This window comes from Setaria viridis, chromosome 6 (assembly GCF_005286985.2).
Source record: "Setaria viridis chromosome 6, Setaria_viridis_v4.0, whole genome shotgun sequence".
In the NCBI taxonomy this organism is placed as follows: domain Eukaryota; kingdom Viridiplantae; phylum Streptophyta; class Magnoliopsida; order Poales; family Poaceae; genus Setaria; species Setaria viridis.
In genome coordinates this window covers 32549536-32554469 of record NC_048268.2, presented here as the reverse complement: position 1 = coordinate 32554469, position 4934 = coordinate 32549536, and the positions used below count along the sequence as shown (strand labels likewise).

At 34.2% G+C, this 4934-nt stretch overlaps 2 long non-coding RNA genes across 2 annotated transcripts; both read right to left on the bottom strand.

The window, feature by feature from the left end:
* Positions 1 to 339: 339 nt before the first annotated feature.
* Positions 340 to 3263, bottom strand: LOC117861453 (uncharacterized). Its single transcript, XR_011898534.1, has 6 exons — positions 3137 to 3263; positions 2918 to 3048; positions 2417 to 2835; positions 1855 to 2053; positions 671 to 1780; positions 340 to 574 (listed from the first exon to the last, which is right to left on the bottom strand). It is a non-coding gene; the product is annotated as an uncharacterized lncRNA (long non-coding RNA).
* Positions 3264 to 3370: 107 nt separating this feature from the next.
* Positions 3371 to 4007, bottom strand: LOC140223037 (uncharacterized). The gene is made up of 3 exons (XR_011898417.1): positions 3847 to 4007; positions 3618 to 3766; positions 3371 to 3539 (listed from the first exon to the last, which is right to left on the bottom strand). It is a non-coding gene; the product is annotated as an uncharacterized lncRNA (long non-coding RNA).
* Between the last annotated feature and the right edge of the window lie 927 nt (positions 4008 to 4934).

The following is a 4934-nucleotide window of genomic DNA, read 5'->3' as shown; positions in this document are numbered from 1 at the left end:
CTAAATTAATAAGATAAAATGCTCCATGTATGAGTCAACAGACAAAAAAAGACACTTCAGAAGTTCTCCCTTCTTTATTTTGGATCCAACAGTATGATCCTAGCCTCCTGGTGATTGCCTTTTCAGGTCTACTGGTCAATGGTGCTAAAGCAGCTCGCACTCAAGTTTCAACAAGAACCAAAGGCAACTCTAAGTACATCAGATAGATCAAAGAAAGGGGGAACTTGGCTTCTCCTGAACTAAGAGCTTTCATCAAGATAGAGTTACTTTGCATGTAAGGACCAGTATGGTATACATATCAGTTCAACAAATCCAACATCTCACTGAGCTGATGATACATATTAGAAATGAGTGAATAATAAATATTCCTATAAACAAAAAGGTCCAACGGTAATAATAGACCGTTTCAACATGATCTCATACATTCTCTGTGCTTGCAAAACTATTTCTAACTTTGAGTAGCATTGATACACCTAAGAAAGTCTCGAACACCGGCAGGCATATTGTCTTCACATTCATTCTCCTTGTAAGTTAATAGTTGTGCCATAAATTGCTTTCTTAGTTCGTAGCCATCCTGTACATGCATATATGTATGCAAACAATTAATAATTAGCGTCATACAAGTGTGTAAATAATAAATAGCAATATTTCAAGTTCTTATGAAACTAACCTTTAAAATTGGCAACCGTAGTTCTTCATCTTTCCATATGCACATGAAGAGAGAAACAAGATAACCGGATAGTTCCCTGATAAGATAAGAACATCAAGAACATCAGTGAGTATTCTAATACATATATTTTCATAATATGTTCGACACTGAAGATTGAACTACTTTTGCTTAAACAGATGTGCATGTTTTGGGTGGAGAATATAACCAATCATACAATAAACCAAATAGTTACTTCATAGGTCCATCAAAACAATGATTTGATTTCCTTTTTGTCCGAGAAGTTTGCTACAAAATATGAAGAGCTGAAGTGATAAATTGAATTGGCCTTGGGTTGCAGTGTTATACATGTGCTCATACACTCAGGATTTTATGCGACAGAGTGCACAGGCCAAACCAAAATCCACTTCTAGCATATGAAGCATATCATAGCAGCCAAAATGCATACAGACACAAGCAAATTCAGGATAAAGCAATGAAAATATAAATAACTGCAGAAAGCTAAACTGAACTGGCCTTCAAAATTCAAGAATCTACATGCAGTGTTACCCAGGTGCTTATAAATCAAACTTCAACTCAATCCTAAGCTACCACATCTGAACAGTGCTTATAAGAATGCTTACCTGTTTTCGATAGGAACATCAGATAAGATTATTTGACGCCATAGGAAAACATCCTCAGTCCATCTAGAGCCAGGGCATACTTTTGACATGGCTTTTGGCAAGAATTCAGCAATACATAAAAGTTTCTTCACATATCTTGCATTTGAGTTGTATTTGTAAACAGGGTCAAGTGGAGTAGGGTCTAAAATATAGACGGTTCTTGTATCTTGGTTTAGTATAAACAGAATAAAGGTTTTATTGAATTGTACTATTGGTATAAGAATATGCAAAATGCTATTTGTTAGAACAAGAGCAAGAGCATTAAAATGTACAAGAAGGCTAGTAGCTATAATCGCAAGAACTGTGCTTATAGGTATAGGGAAGTGATGTCTACCAATTTGCATCTTGAAACACTATAATTAACACCAGGCCAGCTACAAACGGTTTCTGCGAGTTGTTCCACATCTAACTTTTTACGGAAGTTTGGGTGTCGTCCAAAATCAGTAATCATCTGTGAAATAAAATAGTGGTTAAAAACCTGAGGAAAAAAAAGAATATATTTATATTATGATTATAAGAACATACCCAAAACCTCGTGTCTAGATAATGCTTTGATATTGTTCCTTTGGTTTTCTTCATCATTTGGATGTCGTCAAACATGAATTTTCGAATAACCAAATTCAAACAATCACGGTCCATGGGCAGATCTTCCTTCAGAATTTCTTGCAGCTTCCTGACAGTCAAGCTAATGGAATATGGCTTGGAGTTTCTCACCCATACTTTTCTGCATTAAGACAAAAAGATGGCTTTACACAGTCCAGACAAAGAAAAATTGTCTTATTAACAAAATATGACAGGAGGAACAGTACACCAGAAACTTGCAACATGGTATATGGGAACACACAGCCAAATTACCATGAAACAGTTAACTTGCACAAAATTTTGGCTAAAAGGTCCCTGATATGTACAAGCAAGACCCACAGTAGCTCTACAAAGTTTATATCCATTCGGTTCATAACAAGGGGCAATGCAGCATGCAACATCTGATCATCATAAGTTCAATAGAATAACAAAATGGAATACTTATGTTGTACATTGTATTATTCTATTAATAAAAAATACACAGTAGTAATAAGAAGGTTCTTACTGCAAGGTCTCTGGACAATTAATTGATTTGATGTAGTCACAAAGGCCGCCAACTAACTCATTTTCACTGATCTTAGAAAGAATAGACATTAATGATTGGTATTTTGTTTCCTCTAATAAAGAATCTGTTGCCTTGGGTTCTTTTTGGTCATCTGAACTTCCCAACAATGAGATATTTTGAGGAGTTGTTTGTGTTGTGTTTGTTTTCCAACATAATAGTATGCCTGCTAACTTATACCTAAAACAATTAATATCTTCCTGCATGGTAGCAATCATTATTAGAACTTGTAAAAAATTAGCATGTCATTGACTTTATATTATTCCATAAGATAAAAAACAAAAACCTGTGTAATAGGATGAGATCGTGAATCTCCAGTCCAGTATTCCATAAACTTGAGCATGAACAGTCCACAAGATGAGCTGCATGGTTAAAAAACAATGAGTACTCCAAACAAGAAAATAAATAATCTTATATATGTTAGCATATATTTTAGCAACATACCCATCTTTCTGCATTGGCTCTTGTAGTTGTTCTGTGATTATCCATGAAATAACCTGGAGGTCTTTCCAGTTATGGCTAATCAAGTTTTGTTGCCTTCCAATTATGTCCAAATGAAATTGTAGTCCTTGCAGCTGTTCAATTATTAATAACAGAAAAAATACATTTTAATGTAGGATCAATTTATAATATCAAAGAAGTATGAATGCTGTAGAAACTGACCGTTTCGGCGAGATCACCTCGGTTGGAGTCCCAACACAACGAGTCAAGTACTTGTATTTCACACTTCTGTGTGTTAATAATAGCCAAATACCAATGTGTTTCTTTGATATTTATTGGAATTAGAACCTAAAATGAAAAATTGAATTAGTACAAGACATGAACAGTTAGAAATTAAAATCTACAAACCTTAAAACATGTCAATTATAGAGATAGAAATTACCATTTCATGCTTTAGATAGTTTCTCACAATCTTTGTGATATGGTTACCATCTTGACCTACACCAAGCTTGCCATCCCTTTTTAGCATTACAGAAATAAAGGGATTCTCAAAATAAAATTTAACATCATTCCTACTTTCTAAATGGGCTTGATACTTTATGCAACATATATACGCGCTGATGACCTACAAAGATTCAAATAAAAAACATTTATTACAAAAGAAAAAAATGTTAATCGAAGAGCATTCACTTTAAGTACTTACATCATCATTTAGGAATTTTTTTGGATCTAGCAAGCATGACAATTGAGATTGTGTGACAAAGATGTCATCTATCTTCACAAGTATATCACATTCCAAAGATGTTTCTATTGTTATTAGAGCACAGTAGTCCAGGTCTGTCATTTCATAATCTGCAAGTAATCAAAAAATTTATGGTGATGTTAAAAGTTCAAAACAACAACACAGTGAAAAAAAAATCATAGAAACATACCTTGTGGGAGATAGTCATATGTTTGATCAACTTTGAATTGTTCATGATGATTTTGATGTTTCTCGTCGTCTAATAGAATTCTTCTGTCATTATCTGATTCAAAGTCAATCCAATCAGAACATGACACTTTCTCGGCTACAATTGAATCAATAATATAAGGATCTTTTCCTTGAAAAAAAAACATAAAAATGTCAAATCATTAACCAAACCACTAAATTAAATGAACAAGAAAAACACTAACCGGAGATGATGATGGCAGGGTGGTTGCTGATGGAGGCGACAGTGATATGTCAAGATCATTCATCTGTTCACATTTTTCTTCCTTCAAGGGTCGAGCATCTAAATCATAAACATTGCTTGATTCAATGTTATCACATGATGATGCCAGAGAGGTGGATGATGGAGGCGATGGTGATAGATCGCAATCATTCAACTGTTCACATTTTGCTTTCTTTAAGGGTCGAGAATCTAAACCATCAGCAATGCTTGATTCAATGTTATAAGAATCCATTTTCTGCAAAAGCAGCAAAATTGAAAAAACTCTATTCAGTAACAAAATTGAAAACATATAGACAATGGAATCATGGCCTAAGAGGAAACTATTGGTGATCAATGGACTTGGGACACATTTGGGAGACAGATATAACAGGTTGATTTTTGTTAAGTAAAACACATCCAACAATTCTATGAAATAACATGTGTTGCCTTAAACTTATGGAAAGCCTTTGTACTCAAGATTTCATTGATTTCTTTTTATAATTAAGATTTCATCGATTAATGTTTGTTTCCAAAAAACTTTGACAGAACAAAGAGACATGGAATACATGGCATAAACTACATAGAGTTATCTTGAACTCAGAAATATCATGATTAAGTACCAGATAATCACAATTACTCAGAAAACTCATCTATTATGTAGCAGTTGATGATTCATGCCAAAATTCAAAGAGGGAAAAAAGCTTGACGAGGGAAAAAAGCTTGACAGAATTTAAAGGCCAAATAGCTTCGTATTAAGTAAATGCTTACGTACCTTTTGTGGAAGAAGAGTAAGAAGCCGAACACGCTAGGCCACACGAGTTGTTGGCGTC